This window comes from Grammomys surdaster, unplaced genomic scaffold, assembly GCF_004785775.1.
Source record: "Grammomys surdaster isolate TR1022 unplaced genomic scaffold, NIH_TR_1.0 150, whole genome shotgun sequence".
NCBI classification, from domain to species: domain Eukaryota; kingdom Metazoa; phylum Chordata; class Mammalia; order Rodentia; family Muridae; genus Grammomys; species Grammomys surdaster.
This window is the reverse complement of record NW_021604608.1, coordinates 13,265,271-13,285,224: the sequence shown is the minus strand read 5'-3', so window position 1 is coordinate 13,285,224 and position 19,954 is coordinate 13,265,271.

Below are 19,954 nucleotides of genomic sequence, written 5' to 3'. Positions count from 1 at the left end.
CATGACAAAATAAATTATAGGAAAAGAATGTATTGAGTTTTACCATCTAAATGCTGAGTCTATAACCATCATGACTAGGAGCATGATGCTAGAGCATTAATTGAGAACTGAAGTGTTGAAACAATAACCAGGAGGAAGAGCTAATTGGGAACAATATAAGTTTTTGAATTCTTAAATCCAGGCCACAGTCACATCTCCTTTAACAAGGCCACGTCCACTAATTCTTTCTAAAGGGTTCCACCAATTAGAGGACAAGTGCTGCAAAATATAAACCTATAGAAACTATTCTTATTCAAAATAACTTACTGAGCAGCCATTAAAATCACAATAGGAATTACAAATAATAAAGTACTTAAGTCAATTATTGATCTAATCCCTCCAATAATATCACTTTAGATACCAAATATTTAACATATAGACATGTCGGAAGCAGTTAAGATCCAATAGCTATATAAAGTGACGGGAGCTGATTGCTGCTCTGGACTTATTTAAAGTTTATACAGTAGTTCTTTGAATACTCATCGGTGTCTCCAAGGTACTTCTGAGTCACGGTTTCTGTCCCGATCAACTGCAAAGTTCTCAGTACATACTAAGATGAAAGCATTTCCAACAGCAGTTCATTAAATGCCGAAATTGTAAGACATGAATTTTGAGACAAGGCAAGTACCTGCTTTAAAAATGATAGTATAATTAAAATAACTACTGTCTGGTCCTACAACCATTGTTCTTACAACCTGACCTATTTTTGCCATACTTGATTGTATCTGGAGACACTGACATTACTACTATAAGAAAGTTGATTCTAGTATACAGAGCAGTTCTCCTTAACAAAAGTGTGATCAGACTTAATGTATTTGTTCTTTATTGTGAATCTCTTCCTTCAACTAGCCACAAGACATTGGACATGTGACATACAGTGTGCCTTCCACAGATATTTCATATTAAAAGTTGACATGGTAATAGTGTGTGTCAACTAAAAGAACAGCAATAGAGTAAGGCATATTGCAAGGTAGATTATCCCATGTATCAGTGGTCTAAATGAGTACCTTATGTCACATTTTCAGTATTTCAAAATTGCCGACTTGTGAAAGTATTGTAATTTGATTTTATATATGTGATGTATTTATTGGAATACATATAGGTATAGCTTGCATGGAAATATTGTTAAATCAGTGACAGTCAAGATTTTCAGATTTGAATTTAACATTCTTATTACTGAAAAGAATATCATTTTAACTATGCATCACCCTAGGAAGAGTTAGTTTCATCTTTACCTTTTCCTCTATATCTACTGTTTTTCCTTCTTGCATTCCCCAGTGACATTTTTTTTTCACCTACAAAACCGTTATCCTCTGTATCTCCTTCAGTCTTTCTACCTCATACAGGGCCATCTCTATCCCAATCAAACAAAATTGTGCCTGAGATTCTCTTAAGACATTTAAGGCTATATTTAAAATTCAAACTGGGACACATGTATGCCAGACCACACACAATTATAAACATGCAAATTCTGAGCAGCCTTATTTCCTACCAGTAAACTAAGAAAAAATATCTTTATGACAAAGAAAAGCAATAGCTCATCATCTCAAGCTTGAGAAAGATATGTAAGAATAGAAAAATGCAATTAAGTAGTTTCACAAGTGATAATAGCATTCAACTTGATATCCCCTTGGAACATCTTAACAATCAAAATTCAGACTCTTGAAAAAGCCAAATTATTTTTTTTCTCAATTGGCTTGCTATCTTGGTATCTTTCTTTATCCGACTGTAGACAAATATAAATGGGGTGCATCTAAAAATTCCACAGATACATAAATTGAAACCTCTTGTCTGAAACATTAATTACTGCCTTTGCCAAAGAAACATGATTTAGCTTGCTGCAGCTTTCTTTATCTCTTTGTAATAAAAAATGTATGTGTTCTTTAGAAGGAGCTTAAAGAGGGAATTTCTGTAATAGAAATTGGCTGATGTAAGTGAAAATGCCTAAAATGTGAGGGTGCCATTGCCATCTCTGCACACAATGATTTACCCAGGGACTGTTTGGTGAAAATAGAATTACTTTCCTCAAAGGAAAACCCTAAGATGATGAATGAGAAAAAAAATGCCATATCAACTGAGAGTGCGCTAACAACTTATTATAACACTTAAATATGGGATGAAGTTCAGGTCTGGTACTAACTAGCTAGTTGATGGATAAGTGATGAAACTTTCTGTGAAAGTCAATTTGCATAAAGGCCATCGAGCCTAAGGAGGCTGTGGCTCTAGGGAACTTCTGCATCACTGGAGAAACTGAGCATGATGTTCAGTGGAATGCCAATGTGCTAACCTCTGCCAAATAGGACAAGAAAGTGAAACGTGGTACAAAAGGCCAGAAAACATAAATCACTGAGAAGATTGTCTTCCTCAACAAGTATAAATCTAATTCATTTATCTTCTAGAAAACTATGTTTTTCCATTTCCTCTATATTTTCATGTAAAACGTTTGCCGGTTTCCTTATAGCAGTTTCATAGAACAGAAACTGATACCATCTTCAACAATTTCCATAAAATTTCTGATGTGTGCTGAGCCCAAGACAGGGGACTCATATGTATTATATTGAGCAGGGGAGTCACAAGCCCTGCTCTTCTTTAGCTTTCAGTCTGATGATAAGAAAATAGTTTTAAAATAATTATAAAATCAATATAACATTATCCATTTTAAAAGGCTATGAAGGAGAAAGTGCAGGATCCCATGGAAGAATAAAAGAAAGGGACGTAATTTCAATTAGGAGGTTAGCAAAGGTTATTTTGTAGGGCCCATGGGAAGGAATGTGGTTTTAATTTAATTAAATATTTATACTCTCACAATAAAATACATGCATATGATGCATTCTGCTCACAACTGTTTCTCTGCCATCTGTTCTCCTTACATCTCCATATATCTCTTTTAATCCCACTAAGTTCTTATCCTACCATGATGTACATTATGATGTGTTGTTGTTGTTGTTGTTGTTGTTGTTGTTGTTTTGTGTTGTTTTGGTTTGTTGTGTTTTGGGCGCACTAAGTTTAATCATAGGCACTCATATGGCTCACATGAATATGAATATGAAGCTATCTCCTTGAGCGTGAATACCCTACCAGTGGTGACAGGACTGAAGACAATGACGTACCCTCCTCCAGTAGCCCTCCAAGGCTACTAATTTTGATTACCTAATTGAATGTACAGTGTAATTTCTTCATAAATATTTGTATTTAAAAGCATGGAAATAGTTTGTTTTCAGTTTATAGTAATAACAAAGCATTAAAATACATTTTACTACTTTTGAAATATAATAAACTTAACTTCACTATTCATGAATGAATTTTTTTTCAGATGGCCCCATGCTCATTCATTCATATAGAAACTTTTTTTCCACTGTTTTCCTGCTGTTTATAGACTTGTGTATTTAAAATAAAACTATATAGCCTACAAAGCTTACAACATTTTCCATTTTGCCCTTTACAGAAAATATTTATTAATGCCTGGTTTAGAATTTTAAATATCTCCATAAAAACTTCCCCATGATCTAAACTAGAAGCTGCTTTAAAACTGGGGTGGTGTTTGACTAGATTTATATTTAAAGAAACCAACTTTAGATTGGAACGTGGGAGCAGAAAAATTGCAAGAGACCTCTGTCTTAGAACATGTCATTAAATGATGTCACCTAAACAAGACAGGGAAAATGCATGTATGCACTCTAAACAATGAGATTCTCTGAAAAGACCAGAATAATGACAACACCAGCTAACCTGTCAAGGAAACTATACAAGGTTCCAGCCCTAGATGAAAGGCAACTGAGGGTGAACGTCTGCAGCCAGTAGGAGAATCAGTTTCCTATAGTGATGAGTTCCCACATAATCACCATTTATAATAAACGCTTCACAATGTCTTGTACTTTCCCTCTCCTTTCAATTTTACTTCTTTCTCCCCATCTTCTTCTCCAACATATCCTTTCTTCCTTTCCCTGTCCTTCTCTTTCACTTGATCTTTTTCCTACTTCATTTCCTTCCCAGGGTACCTCTCACTCTCTCAGAATTATTTATTAGCTTACAAGAAAAGCGTTCTCTGTGAATTTGTGGAGCTGCACCATAAACTTGTTTTGGACTCCTCATGCCACCTAAGTTATAAGCAGTAATTTCTTCTTCTTCTTTTTTTAAATCTTGTTTAATCTTTTTGTTTTGTTTATACTCCAGATTTTATCCCCCTCCTAGCCCATCCTCTAACTGTTCCACATCCCATACCTCTTCCCCCCACAGTTGTCTTCAGGAGAAGAATGTCTCCATCCCCCCACCCTCACCCCACCAGACCTCTCCAAAACCTTGGGGCTCCAGTATTTTGAGGGTTAGGGGCATCTTCTCTGACTGAACCCAGACCCAGCAGTCCTCTGCTGTATATGTATTGTGGACCTCATATCCAGAGTACAGATCTGTTAAAGCAGACTGGAAATATATTAAATAAGAAAATCCGAAGACATGTTTTACAATACTATTTCACAAACATTCCTTAATACATTTCTAGTTCAGATACTATTATAGGTGTTATATGAACAAAGATGAATTAAACTTAAAATATCTAATTTAATTTTTAAATTCAATTGAGTGTCTGTGCTTGTGTGTCTGTGTGCCTCCCTCTTGCCCTGTGTGAGTGTGTGAGTGTGTGTGTGTGTGAGGGTGTGTGTGTGTGTGTATGTGATGTGTGGAGGTACCCAAGAAGGCCAGAAAAGGGCATTGAATCTTCTGTGACTGGAGTTGCAGACAATTTTATGCTGTGTGATCAAAGTGCTAGGAACCAAACGGCAATAGGAGCAAACTCTCTTAACTCTTGAGACATCTCTCCAGAACCTAGTATTTTCTGTTCATTAAGTATGCTTATAGTGTATTTGATATAAATTGTTTATAGATAATTAATAGATGTTTTAACCCTTATTTTCCAAACACCTTTAGAGAAGAAATGAATGATGTCTTTATAAAGAACTCAAAAACTGATTGCCAACTCCTATGATTTAAGTTATACTTCAATTTCTAAGTTTTTTGTTTGTTTGTTTTTTTGTTTAGTTGGTTAGTTTTGGACCTTTTTGTTGTTTTGGTGGATGCATACTTTTTGTTGTTGTTGTTTTTTGTTGTTTTAGTCTTGGATATAATGACCTGAAGGGGACATACGTGTTCACCATCACAGGAAACATTAGGCTACAGAGCACTGAAGTCATTGTGGGATATTTCAGGAGTGATAAAATAAAGCAACTTTGAGTAAGGACTTACCACCAACAAAATAACCAAATTATAGTGGGTGAACAACTGAGGACACTAAAGAGGAATATCACAGATATTTCCGAAAATGCTAAATTTCATATTAGAGAAGTTCTTACTTCCATTTTCTTTTTATTCAAAACCAAGGAGAAAGACACAGAGGTGGAAAAATGTCTCTGGCAGTCTTAAACACTAAATGAAAGACACATTGACTGCAAGGCCACCTGTAGTATGCTATTTATATATTAGTTTTGTTTCTATAATTATATGCAGCTTCTCGAAAGTTGATCATAATTTTTCATTTTGAAGAATGGATGAAGTTTTTCCTTAAGGTAAACTTGACAAGGTGAAAATGAATGAGTTGACTTACGAAAAAGAAAAACTTACTTCACATGGCATGCAGAACTGAAAAATTCAAACCAACCACAGTTTGAAAAATATTTCATTAAGTGATGTTGTCTTATGATATTTTTGGTGGCACAGAAGTCTGAGTATTCTTGTATATTTGATTTGTGTTTTGAATATGACTAATAGAGATGTCCCAGGACATAATAACAATTACCTTTCTCTCCAGTAGTATAGTCCTCTTTTCAATTAGTATGCATGCACAAAAGGTTTCTATTGAAGTTCAGCAAATTGCCACACATTTAGTTATTTAATGGAAGAACTGTATTTTATGTTCCAGCTGGAGGGGGTCAGGACTTTTGAACTAAAAGTGTTGCTGGGATAAATTCCCCATGAAGATTCAAGAGGTAATTTGTATATGCTGCAATCTCATGCTGTTGGTTCATTCTTTGGCTCCAAGCCATGCAAACTATGACCTTTGGTTTTGTACTCATAATTCTTTATGATTACATTGACCTACTAAAATGAAGAAAATATTTCCAACAAAAAAGATAAGAGATGTCATTTTAACAAGTTTGTTTTGTGATAAAAGGGAATATAAGACATCTGTAGGATTGTTTAAGATACTGATATTGGTGTGGCATCATAGTCTATGTACCACATTATATACTTGAATACATAAACTGAAAGAGGCTCTTCTTGATCTTCTCACCAACATAAAATCTACCTCAGTATGATCTGTCTAATATAACATATATTGCACACTATAGATGTACAGATCTATAGTCTCGTAATGTAGTACAATGAGCCCTGGCATTCTTATCATAGTAGCTGCTAAAAATTTGAAAATGGATAGCCTCATCACATTTTTGCCTTCTTCATGAAAAGGCGATCAGTGAAGTTAATAGTAGCTAATACTACAGGAAACTATCAAACTTTTACTCTAACCAAACACCTTCATTTTGTCATTTTTGAATTTTCATTGTATTTACAAATTAATAAGGTTAAAAATAGTCTCATATATACTTTTATGAAACACACACACATGTGCATACACAGACAAGCATGCTACTCAGAATCTTGAATTTCATGGAATCTGACTTGTGTTTTTCTGCTATGGGTTCTTGAGATGTTCGATTACTTTAAAGAAAGGTCCTGCCTACACTTTCAAGTATTTTCCTTAGATACGTTCCATTTTATATCTTTCATTAATATCATTAATCCATTTTAGATTTCTATGTTTTTGTGTGTGTGTGTGTGTGTGTGTGTGTGTGTGTGTATGTATGTATGTGTGTAGTGTAGTGTGAAGGGACAGTTTAAAGTTTCATTCTTTTACACATGAATGTTTATTGCCCTTTACCATATATTAAAAAGGCAGTCTTCTCTTCAGTGTGTATTTTTGGACCTGGTATTAAAATCTGGGTAACTATAACTGTGTTGGTTTTCCTGTTGGTCTTCTAATCTATTCCCTTGTTCTAGGTGTCTGTTTTTCTATCTGTAAAGTGTTGATTTTGTTATTTTACCTCTGTATATTTTAAAAATTAGGAGTTATTATTAACTTTTATGATACTTTTGTGAAACTCATACTATCTTCAGTTATGTTCTTCAGTGTTTTAATGGTATTGTATTTTTGTAGATACCTTTAAATCTTGGTCATATTTATGCCTAGTTTTTATTTTTTAGTGCTTTTTTTGATTTCAGAAAACTGAACAAATCTCCTTTCCTCTTATTTTCTTGTTTAATTGGTTTTATCATGATAATTATGGTTACAAAATAGATTGATTTTTCTAAGTTTTGTCTCATTTATTTGTTGAGATGTTTGTAAATTCTAGAACTTTTCTGACTTGGCTTTTAGGATTCTGTAGGTATAGGATCTCATTATCTGCAATCATGAATATCTTATTCTTTTGCTTTCTATTTGTAGCTCGTCTATTTCTTTCTTCTGCTTTAATATCTATCTAGAATGTCAAGACCAATATTGAATGGATAGAGTGAGCATTCTTGTGAAAGTTCTGATTTGGCTTCAGTGTTATACTGATTACTGTAATATTGCCTATTTTTTGTATTTTATACCTTTGATTATGTTGATATTTCTTCAATTCTCTATTTCCTTCAGGACCTTTATCATTGATCACACTTGATTTGTGTCCTTAATTCTATTTATGTACCATATCACATTTATTGCATTTCCATATGTTGAACCATCTGTGCATCCTTGAAATGAAGCCAACATGTTTATGATGTATCATTTTTTAAAGTGTACTTTATTCACAAGTAATTTAATTAGTATTCATGTATATGGGTTTTTTTTTTCAGGAAAAATTGACTTGTAATTTTTGTGTTTGCATGTATGGGAGAAAATATGTATGTATCTGTGTATGTATTTTTTATTCTTTTAATTTCAGACTAATAGATTCATAACATGTGTTTTATATTTTTGCTATACTTCTGATCATTACTCTTTATTCTTCTTTAGGATCTAGCATTATTAAGCAGAAAATCCTTTCAGTTCTGGACTCATTTTTCTTGGGAGATACTTTCTTGCTGATTTACGTCCATTGCTCCTTATAGACCTGTTTCTGTAGTTTGAGCCCTTTTGTTTAATTTCTGTATACCACACCTGTCTATTAATTTGTCCCTTCTAGATTATCAACTTTACTGGAATATAAATTTTTAAAGTATTTCTAATTGACCTTTTGACTTTCCATGACACTTTATATAATATCTACATTTTTCATTTTTAATTTCCTTAAAGTCAATCTATCTATTTTGGTTGATTTGTCTAAGGATTAACCATTCAATTTTATTTCAAAGAGTCAATTCTTCCTGATTACTGTAGTTGTAGTTTGCTTCTGTTTTATTAATGTTTTTATGAGTACCCTTACCAAACATATTCTTCTTTGACATGAATTGTGTTCTAAAAAATACTCAAGATCTACAGAAAGGCCAGTGGAGTCAACTAGCCTGTACTGTTGGGGCTCTCAGAGACTAAACCACCAACCAAATAACATACACAGGCTGGACCCTGGACTTAAGCCCCCCAGCACCTGTGTAGCAAATGTACAGCTCAATCTTCATGTGGGTCCCAAACCACTGGAGTGGGGGTCCTTTCCTAAAAGCTGTTGTTTGTCTGTGGGATATGTTCTCCTAGCTGGACTTCCTTGACTGTACTCAGTGGGAGAAGATGAACCTCAGGGTTGGGCGATAGCCAGGGAGACCTCTACCTTCTCAGAGTAGAGGACGGTGAGGGATTATGGTAGGAGCTAACTAGGAGTAGGGGCAATGACTGGGATGTAAAGTGAATAAACAAAATAAAACAAAGAAAAAAACAAAAGAATTTTTAAAAGATACTCAAATTGTAGTTATTGGCTTGCTTTAAGTGTCTGTGAATATCACACAAGAAATTTTATTCCACACCAAATAGAACTAGCTTTTTTCAACTATTTTGAGTAAAAAAGACATTGTACAAAATCACACATCATGTATTTAAATAATGTTCTTATTTTTCTTTGGTATTGTTTGTTTTTTTTCGTACTTCTCATAAAGACTGTGAGAGAAATGTCTTTTGAAGAGAATAGAAATTTATATCATATGTAGAGATCGCCATAAAAGCAAATTTCTGTCACTATCAACTTCTGTTTACTATACTAAATTTTTCTTCATCACATGTACTTCACTAAAATTACTTAGATAAAAAAGAAACTACATATGATATATTTGATTTGTTAATTAAGCAACAATAATTTTCTTCCACAAAATAATTGTTCTGAGATACCTTTACCTTGACTTATATTATTATGACTATTTAATCAAAGTATAAAATCATATTTTATCTCTTATATATAAATTATATAGGGGACATATTGGTAGCCAGTCTGCTCCCCTGAAAACACCATATCCTGAACCACTGCAGAAGGTTCTCTGCACTCAGAGTAGTTGGCAAGAATGCCACTCCCCGAAGTCCTGGAGCTGCTGCTGGGATTCCAGTGGACTCGGGACCCATCATCCCCTGAAACCCTTGCCCACTGAATATCCTTCCCCTTCCACTCAGTTCTTTCTGCTAGTGCAGACCACTAACCAGCCTGCTCCCCTGAAGACACAATATCCTGATAAATCACAGAAGATCCACTGTACTCAGAGCAGTCAGGCAACTGACACCACAACTTGAGGCATTCCAGGAGATCTGCTGGTGCAACTGAGCAACTGACCACCAGCTTGTCTGCTCCCCTGAAGACATCACAGCTTAAAGGCATTTCAGGAGCTTCTTTGTACACAGGGGAACTGGGGAACAGACACCACAGTTTGTAGACTCCCAGGGACACTGTGACAATTAGGGCAACTGACCTGACAGACTGAAAGCCTCGCTGGAGTTTTGCTGAACACAGGGAAACAGAAACCACAGTCTGTGGGGCCCCTGAAGAACGTCTTCACACAGGCCAACAGCTTGACTGTTCCTCTGAAGACCCAACTTTCTGAAGAATCTCCGGAGGTCTACTGCAGCCAGGGCAACAGATAGCCAGCTTCTCTGCCCCTCTGAAGAACTCCTAGTTGGAAGGCCCCACATGTGTGGTACTTCTGGGGATGCAGGCCTAGCAGAAGACCTGTAGCAAACCAGAGACAAAAGAGGCAGACTCCGAACAGAGTCACCCAGACAAACAAACACCAGGGATAACCAGATGGCAAGAGATAATCTCAAATCCGTGTACAACAGAGGCCAATACATATGGGCATCATCAGATCCCAGTTCTTCCACTCTAGCAAGACCTGAATACACCAACACATCTGAAAATCAGGAAGCTGACCTAAAATTCTATTTCATGAAGAAAATAGAGTCCTTTAAGGAGGATATAAATAACTCACTGAAAAAAAAAAAAACAGGAAAACCCAGGTAAACAGGTAGGAGCTCTTAAATAGGAAACAAATGAAACCTTAATGAAATACAGGAAAACACAATCAAACAGGTGAAGTAACTGAATAAAATGGTCCAAGACTTAAGAGTAGAAGTAGAAACAATAAAAAAAAAGAAGATAAATGGAGGCAAACCTGAAAGTGGAAAACCTAGAAAAGAGGTCAGAAATTACTGATGTAAGTATCATCAACAGAATAAAAAAAGATAGAATAGAGAATCTCAGGTGTAGAAGATACCATAAAAGAAATTGACACAACTGTCAAAAAAATTCAAAACTTAAAAAACTCCTAATCCAAAGCATTCAGGAAATTCAGGACACAATGAAAAGACTACATCTAAAAATAATCAGAATAGAAGAGAATGAAGATTCCCAGCTCAAAGGACCTGAAAATGTCTTCAACAAAATCATATAAGAAAACTTCCCAAACCTAAATAAAGAGATGACCATAAAGGTAAAAGAATCCTATAGAACATCAAATAAATGGGACCAGAAAAGAAAATCTTCTCACCACATTATAACCAAAATGTTAAAGGCACAGAACAAATAAAGAACATTAAAAGCTGCAAGGGAAAAGAGCCAAATAACATAGAAAAGAATATCTATCAGAATTACATCAGACTTCTCAACAGAGACTATGAAAGCCAGAAGAGTCTGGTCAGAGATCATGTAGCCTCTACGAGAATACAAATGTCAACCCAGGCTATCATACCCAGCAAAACTCTTAATCAACATAGATGAAGAAAACAAAATATTCCAATAAAACACCAAATTCAAACAGAATCTATCTACCATTCCAGCCCTACAGAGGATCCTAGAAGGAAAACTCCATTACAAGGAAGGTACCTACACCAAAGAAAAAAACAAGTTATGAAGCATCTCACAACTAAGCCAAAATGAGAGAACCTCAAGCACATATAACCACCTACACAAGCAAACATATCAGGAACCAACAGTCACCTGTCTTTAATATTTCTCAGAATTAATGGATTCAACTCACTTATAAAAAGACATAAGCTAACAGACTGGATATGCAAACAAGATCCAGCATTTTGCTGCATACAAGAAACACACCTCAATAACAAAGAAATTCACAATCTCAGAGTAAAAGGATGGAAAAAGGTCTTCCAAGCATATGGTCCCAGAAAACAAGCTGGAGTTGCCTTACTAATATCCAATAAAATATACTTTCAACCAAAAATAACCAGGCATGAGGAGAAAGAACACTACATATTCATCAAAGGGAAAATCCACCAAGAGAAAGTCTCAGTTCTGAACATCTATGCTCCAAATGCAAGAGCACCCACATCCATAAAAGATAAAGCTCAAAACACACATTCAACCCTACACAATAATAGTGGGAGAATTCAACACCACACTTTCACCAATGGACAGGTCATTGAAACAGAAACTAAACAGAGAAACAGTAATATTTATAGAGGTTATGAACCAAATGGATTTAACAAATATCTACAGAACGTTTTACCCTAAAAGAAAAGAATACACTTTCTTCTCAGCACCTCATGGTACCTTCTCCAAAATCAACCATAAAATTGGTCATAAAACAGCCTTCAACTGATACAAGAGGATTGAAATAATCCCATGCATCCTGACAGATCACAATGGCCTAAGGCTGGTCTTTAGTAACAACAAAAACAACAGAAATCCCACATACACGTGGAAACTGAACAACTCTCTACTCAATGACAACTTGGTCAGGAGAGAAGTAAATTAAAGACTCTCTGGAATTTAGTGAAAATATTGACACATCATACCCAAATTTATGGGACACAATGAAAGCAGTATTAAGAGGAAAATTTATTGCACTAAATGCCCTGGTAAAGAAACCAGAGTGATCGTACACTATCAATTTAACAGCATATACCTGAGAGCTCTAGAATAAAAATAAGCAAACACACTCCAGAGGAATAGATGGCAGGAAATAGTCAAACTCAGGGTTAAAATCAACCAAATAGAAACAATGGGAGCAATACAAAGAAGCAACAAAACCAAAGTGTTGTTCTTTGAGAGAATCAACAGGATAGATAAATTCATAGCCAAACTACTAAAGGGCCAAGAGGCAGTATCCAAATTAACAGAATCAGAAATGAAAAGAGAGACATAACAAAAGAAATGGAAGAAATTCAAATAATTATTAGATCTTACTAAAAAGGCCTATACTCATAAACTAGAAAATCTAGATGAAATGCATATTTTTCTACACAGATACCACATACCAAAGCTTAATCGAGAGCAGATAAATTACCTAAACAGGCCCATATCCTATTACACTCATACCCAAACCCCACAAGGACCCGACAAAGAAAGAGAACTTCAGACCAATCTCCCTTATGAACATCGATGCAAAAATACTCAATAAAATTCTAGCAAACCGAATCCAAGAACACATCAAAACAATCATCCATCATGATCAAGTAGGTTTTATCCCAGGAATGCAGAGATGGTTCAATATTTGGAAATCCATCAATGTAATCCACTATATAAACAAACTTAAAGAAAAAAACTACATGATCATCCCACTAGATGCTGAGAAAGCATTTGACAAAATTCAACATCCCTTCATGACAAAAGTCTTGGAAAGATCAGGAATTCAAGGCCCCTACCTAAACATAGTAAAAGCAATTTACAGCAAACCAGTAGCCAACAAAAGCTAAATGGAGAGAAACTTGAAGCAATCCCTCTAAGATCAGGGACTAGACAAGGCTGCCCACTCTCCCCCTACCTATTCAATATAGTACTGGAAGTCCTAACCAGAGCAATTAGACAACAAAAACAAGTCAAAGGGATACAAATAGGAAAGGAAGAAGTCAAAATATCGCTATTTGCAGATGATATGATAGTATACTTAAGTGACCCCAAACTTCCACCAGAGAACTCCTAAACCTGATAAACAACTTCAGCAAAGTGGCTGGTTGTAAAATCAACTCAAACAAATCAGTAGCCTTCCTCTACATGAAAGATAAACAGACTGAAAAAGAAATTAGGAAAATGACATCTTTCACAATAGTTGCAAATAATATAAAATACCTTGGTGTGAATCTAACCAAGCAAGTGAAAGACCTGTATGACAAGAACTTCAAGTCTCTGAAGAAAGAAATTGAAGAAGATCTCAGACGATGGAAAGATCTCCCATGCTCATGGATTGGCAGGATTAATATAATAAAAATGGCCATCTTGGCCCACTTCCAGTTTGGGACCGAGCCTAGAGCAGGTCGCAGGCAGCAGCTCTGTACCCAACTGCAGAAAACCAAGAAAAACAGGGACTCCCAGGAGCTTGAACTCACGCAGCATCCCAGGTAAGGAAAAAGCAGCACTCACCCCAAATAGGGAGCAACAGGGACCCACTGGGACCCAGGAATTCGCTCCTGGCCTGGAGCGGGCTCCATCCGGTCTGGGCCCGAGCACTCGCGGATCCCGGGAGGCAGCTCTGCACCCAATCTCGCAGACTCCAGAGGAAGCAGGGCTCGCAGGACCTCTGTGCCAAGCAGGGTCTTGGGCTAGGAGGTGGTAGTGCTTGCCCCCGAACAGGGAGTGGCTAGGACCCACTGGGACCCAGGAGTTCACTCCAGGGCCCGGAGCGTGGGTTCCTTCCGGTCTGTGCCAGAGCAGATCCCAGGAGTCAGCTCTGCACCCAATCTCACAGAACCTAGAGGGAGCGGGGCTCTCCGTGGCTCAAGCTAGCTCAAGCAGTTTCTTAGGCTAGGAGGTGGCAGTGCTCACCCCCAATCAGGGAGCAACTGGGACCCACTGGGACCCACTGGGACTCATTGGGATCCAGGAATCCGCCCCTGACCCGGAGCCCTGGCCCCTTCCGGTTTCCACCTGAGCACCGAGCACATCTTGGGCCTCATCTCTAACTCAAGCAGCAAAACCCAGCCCAAACAGTTCTGACACAACCTAGATAATAGAAAAGACAGGCCCCAGTCAGAGACAGCACTGATAGCACAAAGGTGATCCAGATGGCGAAAGGCAAGCGCAAGAACACAAGCACCAGCAACCCAAGGTACTTGCCGTTATCAGAACCTAGTTCTCCCACATTAGAAAGTCCTGAACTCCCCATATCACCAGGAAAACAAGAACCAGATCTAAAATCATTTCTAATGATGATGCTAGAGGACTACAAGAAGGAAGTAAATAACACTATCAAAAAACTTGAGGAGAACACAGGAAAACAGGATGAAGTCCTTAAAGAAACACAAAAATCCTTTAAAGAATTACAAGAAAACACAAACAAACAGATGAAGGAATTGAACAAAACCATCCAGGACATAAAAATGGAAGTGGAAACAATAAAGAAATCACAAAGGGAGACTATCCTGGAGATAGAAAACCTAAAAAAGAAATCAGGAGTCATAGACACAAGCATCACCAACAGAATACAAGAGATAGAAGAAAGAATCTCAGGTGCAGAAGATACCTTAGAAAGTATTGACACAACTATCAAAGAAAATGCAAAATGCAAAAAGTTGCTATCTCAAAATATCCAGGAAATCGAGGACGCAATGAGAAGACCAAACCTAAGGATAATAGGTATAGATGAGAGTGAAGATTCCCAACTTAAAGGGCCAGTAAATATCTTCAACAAAATTATTGAGGAAAACTTCCCTAACCTAAGGAATGAGATGCCCATAATCACACAAGAAGCCTACAGAACGCCAAACAGACTAGATCAAAAAAGAAATACCTCCCGTCACATAATAATCAAGACTCAAAATGTACAAAACAAAGACAGAATTTTAAAAGCAGTAAGGGAAAAAGGCCAAATAACATATAAAGGCAAACCTATCAGAATTACACCTGACTTCTCACCAGATACTATAAAAGCCAGAAGATCCTGGACAAATATCATACAAACCCTAAGAGAACATAAATGCCAGTCCACGCTACTTTACCCAGCAAAACTCTCAATTACCATAGACGGAGAAACTAAGATATTCCATGACAAAACTGAATTTACACAGTATCTTCCCACAAATCCAGCTTTACAAAGGATAATAGCAGGAAAGCTCCAATACAAGGAGGGCAATCATACCCCAGAAAGAGCAAGAAAATAATCCTTTTCCATCAAACCCAAAAGAAGATAACCACACAAACAATGTCTCCACTATTAGCAAAAATGACAGGAAGCAAGAACACCCTCTCCTTAATATCTCTTAACATCAATGGACTCAATTCCCCAATAAAAAGGCATAGGCTAACGGACTGGATATGCAAACAGGACCCAGCTTTTTGCTGCTTACAGGAAACCCACCTCAGTGACAAAGACAGACACTACCTTAGAGTAAAAGGTTGGAAAACAATTTTTCAAGCAAATGGCACTAAGAAACAAGCGGGAGTAGCCATTCTAATATCGAATAAAATCAACTTTCAACTTAAAACTATCAAAAAGGATAAGGAAGGGCATTTCATACTTGTCAAAGGAAAAGTCAACCAACATGAACTCTCAATTCTGAATATCTATGCGCCAAATACAAGAGCATCGAATTTCATAAAAGAAACCTTACTAAAGCTCAAAACACACATTGCACCTCACATAATAATAGTGGGAGACTTCAACACCCCACTCTCAGCAATGGATAAATCATGGAAACAGAAACTAAATAGAGATACAGTAAAACTAACAGAAGTTATGAACCAAATGGACTTAACAGATATCTATAGAACATTTCACCCTAAAGCAAAAGAATATACCTTTTTCTCAGCACCTCATGGTACCTTCTCCAAAATAGACCATATAATTGGGCACAAGACAGGCCTCAACAGATATAAGAAAATTGAAATAATTCCCTGCATCCTATCAGATCACCATGGTCTAAGGCTGGTCTTCAAAAATGACAAAGAGAATGGAAAGCCCACATTTACATGGAAACTGAACAACACCCTACTCCTTGATAATCAGGTAAGGGAAGAAATAAAGAAAGAAATTAAAAACTTTTTAGAATTTAATGAAAATGATGACACATCATACCAAAATTTATGGGATACAATGAAAGCAGTGCTAAGAGGAAAATTCATAGCTCTAAGTGCCTACAAAAAGAAACTGGAGGGAGCATACACTAACAGCTTGACAGAGCACCTGAAAGACCTAGAACAAAAAGAAGCTAATACACCCAAGAGGAGTAGAAGGCAGGAAATAATTAAACTCAGGGCTGAAATCAACCAAATTGAAACAAAAAGAACTATTCAAAGAATGAATAAAGCCAGGAGCTGGTTCTTTGAGAAAATCAACAAGATAGATAAACCCTTAGCTAGACTAATCAGAGGGCAGAGAGACAGTATCCAAATTAATAAAATCAGAACTCAAAAGGGGGACATAACAACAGAATCTGAGGAAATTAAAAAAATCATCAGATCCTACTACAAAAGTGTATATTCAATAAAATTGGAAAATTTGGATGAAATGGACAATTTCCTAGACAAATACCAGTTGCCAATATTAAATCAGGACCAGATAAACCATCTAAACAGTCCCATAACCCCAAAAGAAATAGAAGCAGTCATTAAAAGTCTCCCTACAAAGAAAAGCCCGGGACCAGACGGTTTTAGTGCAGAATTCTATCAGACCTTCAAGGAAGACCTAATCCCAATTCTTTTCAAACTATTCCACAAAATAGAAACAGAAGGTACACTACCCAACTCATTCTTTGAAGCCACAATTACACTCATACCTAAGCCACACAAAGACCCAACAAAGAAAGAGAACTTCAGGCCAATCTCCCTTATGAACATTGATGCAAAATTACTCAATAAAATTCTAGCGAACCGAATTCAAGAACACATCAAAACAATTATCCATCACGATCAAGTTGGCTTCACCCCAGGAATGCAGGGTTGGTTCAATATTCGGAAATCCATCAATGTAATCCATTATATAAACAAACTCAAAGAAAAAAACCACATGATCATCTCACTAGATGCTGAGAAAGCATTTGACAAAATTCAACACCCCTTCATGATAAAAGTCTTGGAAAGGTCAGGAATTCAAGGTCCATACCTAAACATAGTAAAAGCAATTTACAGCAAACCAGTAGCCAGCATTAAACTAAATGGAGAGAAACTTGAAGCAATCCCACTAAAATCAGGGACTAGGCAAGGCTGCCCACTCTCCCCCTACTTATTTAATATAGTATTGGAAGTCCTAGCCAGAGCAATTAGGCAACACAAGGAGGTCAAAGGGATACAAATTGGAAAGGAAGAAGTCAAAATCTCACTATTTGCAGATGATATGATAGTATACTTAAGTGACCCCAAAACTTCCACCAGAGAACTCCTAAACCTGATAAACAACTTTAGCAAAGTGGCTGGATATAAAATTAACTCAAGCAAATCAGTAGCCTTCCTCTACTCAAAAGATAAACTGGCTGAGAAAGAAATTATGGAAATGACACCCTTCAAAATAGTCACAGATAATATAAAATACCTTGGTGTGAACCTAACCAAGCAAGTAAAAGACCTGTATGACAAGAACTTCATTCCCCTGAAGAAAGAAATCGAAGCCGATCTCAGAAGATGGAAAGATCTCCCATGCTCATGGATTGGAAGGATTAATATAGTAAAAATGGCTATTTTGCCAAAAGCCATCTACAGATTTAATGCAATCCCCATCAAAATTCCCACTCAATTCTTCTCAGAGATAGAAAGAGCAATTTTAAAATTTATTTGGAATAACAAAAAACCCAGGATTGCGAAAACTACGCTCAGCAATAAAAGAACTTCTGGAGGAATCACCATCCCCGACTTCAAGCTGTACTACAAAGCAATAGTGATAAAAACTGCATGGTATTGGAACAGAGACAGGCAGGAGGATCAGTGGAATAGAATAGAAGACCCAGAAATGAACCCCCATACCTATGGTAACTTAATCTTTGACAAAGGGGCTAAAACCATCGAATGGAAAAAAGATAGCATTTTCAACAAATGGTGCTGGTCCAACTGGTGGTCAGCATGTAGAAAAATGAAAATTGATCCATACTTATCTCCTTGTACAAAGCTCAATTCCAAGTGGATTAAGGATCTCCATCTAAAACCAGCCACACTGAAACTAATAGAAGAGAAACTGGGAAAAAGCCTGGAATACATAGGCACAGGGAAAAAGTTCCTGAACAGAACACCAATGGCCTGTGCTCTAAGACCAAAAATTGATAAATGGGACCTCATAAAGCTGCAAAGCTTCTGTAAAGCAAAGGACACAGTCAATAGGACAGAGCGGCAACCAACAGATTGGGAAAAGATATTCACCAACCCTACATCTGATAAAGGGCTAATATCCAAGGTATACAAAGAACTGAAGAAATTAGACAGTAGACAATCAAAGAACCCTATTAAAAAATGGAGCACAGACCTGAACAAAGAATTCTCAACTGAGGAAGCTCGAATGGTTGAGAAGCACCTAAAGAAGTGTTCAGCATCCCTAGTCATCAGGGAAATGCAAATGAAAACAACACTGAGATTCCACCTCACACCAGTCAGAATGGCTAAGATCAAAAACACAGGTGACAGTACATGTTGGCGAGGATGTGGAGAAAGAGGAACACTCCTCCACTGTTGGTGGGATTGTAAACTGGTACAACCACTATGGAAGGCAGTCTGGCGGTATCTCAGAAAATTGAAAATAGTGTTACCTAGGGACCCAGCTATACCACTCCTGGGCATATACCGAAAAGAAGTTTCAACATACAACAGGGACACATGCTCCACCATGTTCATAGCAGCCTTATTTATAATAGCCAGAAGTTGGAAAGAACCCAGATGCCCTTCAACAGAAGAATGGATGCAGAAAATGTGGTACATTTATACAATGGAGTACTACTCAGCTATTAAAAACAATCAGATCACAAAATTCCTAGGCAAATGGATGGAGCTGGAAAATATCATCTTGAGTGAGATGACCCAATCTCAAAGGAACATACATGGTATGCACTCACTGATAAGTGGATATTAGCCCAAAAGCTCACAATTTCTAAGAATCTTGATATAGACCACATAAAACTCACATAGAAGAAGGAAGACCAAAGTATGAATGCGTTGGTCCTTTTTAGAAGGAGCATCAAAAGTTTCAACCAGAACTCCCAAAGTCTAAACCACCAACCAGAGAGCACAAAGGGAGGGACTCACGCACCTGTATAGGGAATTGAGGGTGACCTTGTTAGACTCCAGTGAAAGTGGAGGGCCAAGGTCCCCAAAAGTTTGGATCCCCTACTGTGTTGGAATTCGAGAGCAGGGAGATGGGACTGGGAGGATGTTTGGAGCACACCATCACAAAAATTAGGAGGAAGGGGTAGGGGATAAGGGATTTGGGGGGAGAATGAGAAAGGAGACAACATTGAAAGGTAAATACGTATAATACCCAATAAAAACCCCACACAGATAAAGGATTTAAAAAAAAAGGAAGTCTATTTATTTTAAATTAATTTCAA